The sequence below is a fragment of the Oxyura jamaicensis genome, chromosome 19, assembly GCF_011077185.1.
Source record: "Oxyura jamaicensis isolate SHBP4307 breed ruddy duck chromosome 19, BPBGC_Ojam_1.0, whole genome shotgun sequence".
Lineage (NCBI taxonomy): Eukaryota > Metazoa > Chordata > Aves > Anseriformes > Anatidae > Oxyura > Oxyura jamaicensis.
This window is the reverse complement of record NC_048911.1, coordinates 11,647,472-11,651,985: the sequence shown is the minus strand read 5'-3', so window position 1 is coordinate 11,651,985 and position 4,514 is coordinate 11,647,472. Positions and strand designations below refer to the sequence as shown.

Here is a 4,514-nt window from a genome sequence, read left to right as displayed (position 1 = left end):
ATGTTTTTAGGTTTGCGGCTTTCGGGTTTTTAGGGTTAGGGTTGTAAGCGTTTATAGGGCTCTGAAGGCCTTTATGGTTAGAGCGGTGAGGGCTTTTTACGGTTAAGGCTTTAGGGGTTTTAGTGTTAGGGCTTTGGTTTTTTACTGTTAGGGTTTTTTTGGGTTTTTAGGGTTGGGGCTTTTTAGGGTTTTAGAGTTTGGGCTTTTTGTTTTTTTAGTGTTACGGTTGTATGGGTTTTTAGGGTTAGGGCTTTTATTTTTTGTAGGGGTAGGTTTTTTTAACGTTCTTAGGGTTGGGGTTTTAGGTTTTTTAGGGTTGTAAGACTTTTTAAGGTTTTTAGGGTTGGGCCTTTAGGGCTTTTAGGGTTAGGGTTGTAAGGCTTTTTAGGTTTAGGGTTTTGGGGTTTTTAGGTCTGTGAGGTCTTGCAGGTTAGGGATGTGAGGGTTTTTTAGGGTTAGTGTTTTGGAGTTTTTAGGGTTGTTTTTTTTTAGGTTTTTAGGATCGGGGCTTTTTAGGGTTTTAAGATTTTTAGGATTTTCAGAGTTTTTAGGGTTGGGTTTTTAGGGTTAGGTTTTTAAATGTTTTTAGGGTTGGGGCTTTAGGCTTTTTAGGTTTCTAAGGATTTTTTAGGTTTTTAGGGTTGGGGCTTTAGGCTTTTTAGGGTTGTAAGGCTTTTAGGGTTAGGGTTGCAAGGGTTTTTAGGGTTAGGGGTTTAGGTTTTAGGATTACAACCCTAGCCCTAAGAACTGCTTCCCCCCTCAGTACCTTGCAGCCCTGTATGCCACAAAGCAAATACACAGAGTAACATTGTCACCCTATCCATAAATATGCTATAACAATTACTCACCTGCATGCTGAGCTGCATGCAATAAAGGCACCTACTACTATATGGATTGCTTTACTCTAACGGATCCCACTAGTTGTTACCTCCAAAAGAAGCGCGTTACAGTGTATACTTGGAAACACACCATAGACTCTAACCCACCTAAATAACCCTGCTACTTACTGAAGGAAAAACAAAGCACTTACCCCAAAGAGCTGCCCAGGCAGAATGAGCTCTCTGAAGGCATGCCTGGAGTTCATATACCATTTGGTGCCGCTCAGCACCCAAACCCAATCACCTGGGAAAGGGGAGGGGCAAAGCACAAGAAAATAGAAAGAAAACAGGACAAGCAGCAGCTAGGCTGCTTTTTTTTTTTTTTTTTTCCCCCCTCATTTCTTTTGTTTTGTTTTGGTTTTGTTTTTTCCCTGCTTGGCTCAACAGCATACAGAGTGCAGACAAGAGAACTGGGCTGTTTCGAGAAGCAACAATCCCCAGGCTTTTGCTTCACCTTTGAATATTCAAAGGACAATATGAGCAAGCAATTAACTGAAACTTTTTCAACTGGAATTAGCTCAAACCTTTCTTTTACATAGGAAGAAAAATCTAGGAGCGTAACAGATTACATAACAAAATAACAAATCAATGTAATAATGTCACTTGTAGGAAATAAAAAGAAAGAAAAAAGAAAAACGCATATGCGCAGCACCATTCAGCCTGCAGTAGCCACTTTTCACAAGCGGGTGCCGTCCCTAGAATGGCAGGCATGGCTTCCCAAACCGTTTTCCCAGAAAAAGCACAAATGGGAAGAGCAGAAATTTGCACCCCATGCTGTCTTGGGGAGGAAGTAACGGCCTTGAGCAACGTGCTTTTTTTGGCTGGGAAGCTGAGCAGAGGCAAGCAGAAACACTACATTTTTTACCAGGACAAATAAGGCAGGGAGATGATAATAACTAACCCAACGTGGCCAACGGAAAGCTCAGAGCCCAAAGACCACAACTCTCAGCTTGCTGCGGGACCAGGTTCTCATGGCAGCTTGACACTGCAGACGCTGCAGAGCCAGCCCCGGGCTTCCCGACCTGCAGCCCAGTGCCCACAGAACCGTGCCTGCCAGCACCTGAAATCCCTGCCTGGGCTTTTCCTGCCCTGGCTGCAAATCCCACGGGACCCAGCCTCCCTGAATCCCTCCCCTGACCTGGGGGTCCTGCCAGGAACTCCCAGCCCCCCCCCCCCCCCCCCGGGGGGGGGCAAGCCGGGCCGGGGAGCCCGCGCGGCCCCCCCCCCCCCCCCCCCCCCAGCCCAAGGAGCAAAGACAGCACAGGGCTAAACCCCCTGTACCACGATAGGCAGCCACCCCACCACCCGGCAGGGCTGCCCCCACCCTCCGATGGGCCATCCACATCCAGCAGCCAACTGACACGGGAACAACCTGCCCCCAGCCCCTGCCCCCTCCACACCCACCCTGCTACAGAACCTGCACCCGCACACATCATGACAGCCACTTCCCGGCACCGCAACCACCGAAACGGGCGCAGGTCAGAAAGCAAACTTTATTAAACTGCTCTACAGGACTCCCAGGAGGGGGGCTGCGGTGGGGTTCCCTGCCCAGTAGTTCTCCCCTTCCCCTGGCGGGCAAGGCATCGAGTGGCGTCCATCTGTCCATCCCGAGGTGGGGAACGGATGCTGGAAGCAGGCTTCTCACTATCGCTTTTGGTAGTTGTGGAGTAACTGCCTGAAGTAACTAGGCAAATTAAACTAATATTCACCTTTTAAAGAAAACGTACAGCAATGAAGAAGCTTTTAGGGTGGAGGATAGCTGTGCTACCTAAGCATTCCCTAGGACTCCAGCCTTAGATGATATTGCACAAGGGGAAGCTGGTGTGCTGACTCTAAAGAAGAGGATGGAGCATAGAGCGCAGTGGAAACACCGTGGCTAGGCTCTGCAACCACACAGGGACCCTATGAAGAGGCTCGGCCAATATAAATCAGTTGGACCAGGTAAAAACACTTTGGGAACCAAAATACAGCCCTAAATGTCCTCTAGGACTTTCTGTGCACCCACAGCAGTTCCTGTGTAAAAAGGTAGTTTGTCTTGATCTTTACGTATGGCAAAGGCATGGGCTGAGTTAATGACAACAAAAACCTGCTTATTAGAAGCTGCTTCTCAATGTTTCATGCAACTCCATACATATTAGCTAATGTAGGCTAGAAGTTCAAGGATTCACAATACTTCATCATATATCACTTATGTGAATTTCATTTATATACATATCTGCTGCACCGACTTAAAACCCATCCCCACACTCACCAAGGCACAACCCCAACCCAAATACAGACACAGCATTTCAGCCCCAACACAGCTTTGGGACCTGCTGGAAAGCAGGCTTCATCCTCAGTGAGGCGTCCTCAGCCCACACGAGACACGGCTTCAGGCACCTCTTCACCTACGGAGGAAGACTGCCATCAGGAACTGCCACACCAGGCAACCTTTTTTCTCTACACCTTTCTCAGGAACAACACAGCATTCAAGTGACCTGCTTTGCTCCAATTCTAAAGACTGATGTTACAACCCATCTTGCCTGTGGCACCTGATAATCAGAACAGAGCAACCGCAGTGCTTGGAAGGCATAACTGCACGTGCCGCTCCTTGCCGCTCTCCGGTCTTATCTCAAATCATCAGCCACTTCTGTGGACTGCTAGCCATGGCACCTGCAAAGCAAGGCAAAGACCTTTCATAGTCACCTCATACTCCTTAGCCATTTCACTCCAACCAAGCTCATGACCAGCCCCCTTCTTACGCAGCTCTTCAGAATGCAGTTTGCTCCTTTGAGTCTGTGTGAGACACCTGTGAAAGAAAAAGAAAAGCATAGGGCAAGGCAGAATGCAAAGCCACAGCACAGCTACGACAGTTACTCTCATCTGCTGCCTTACCTCTGCCCGCTCACCTGCCCGAGGCAGATGCTTCCATCTGCCCTCTTAAGCCAGCTACAACACCTCAAGAAGAGAAAGAGGGGACACTCAAAATGACACTGAGAACCGCAACTCAAAAGTAACTGCTTTATCACTCACCTTACCAGAGGCAGCTCTGGCTGTGATGACGTCCTAGGTTGCAGGCTGCCTTTCAGCTTCAACACACCAAAACATAGTCAGAAGATAACCATTCAGCTGCTAGCATTAGCACCCATCCCTCAACAACACAAGGGACCCCATTTTTTTTTTCCATCGTTTCGGAACAGCAGACAACTTCCCTCAGCACCTCACAAGTAGACCAAGCCAGTCACCGAGCTGCCAAATGAAGGCTTGACAGTTCCAGAAGGCGCTCTTTCCTTGGACCGGTTCCTCCTAAGGTTTATCTAAGTCAGGAGAAAAAACAAACAACAAAAAAGAGCACTCCACATCTGCGAGCTTACCCCTCCTCTAGCACTATTCAAGCACTATGCGAACAGTTGCTCGCAAGCAACTCAAGCCTCCGCCTCTGCCAAACACTATGGAGATGACTCTGTGCCAGCTGCCCTTCAGTACGAGCCCAGCGGCCGACTGGATGTCTTTGCCAAAACAGTCCAGACAATGTATTACTACACTGACGGATTGCCAGATTAGCTACCATCACTAACTGCCAGGCAGGACAGCTCCAGGCCAAACAAACACACAGGCACGCTACAAACATTACAAACAAAAAACAGAACACACGCA

The 4,514-nt window shown here is 48.3% G+C and overlaps 1 long non-coding RNA gene across 1 annotated transcript; it reads right to left on the bottom strand.

The window, feature by feature from the left end:
• Positions 1-2,352: 2,352 nt before the first annotated feature.
• On the bottom strand, positions 2,353-3,800 carry LOC118176378. Its single transcript, XR_004755385.1, has 4 exons — positions 3,753-3,800; positions 3,620-3,666; positions 3,410-3,530; positions 2,353-3,265 (listed from the first exon to the last, which is right to left on the bottom strand). It is a non-coding gene; the product is annotated as an uncharacterized LOC118176378 (long non-coding RNA).
• Positions 3,801-4,514: the final 714 nt, after the last annotated feature.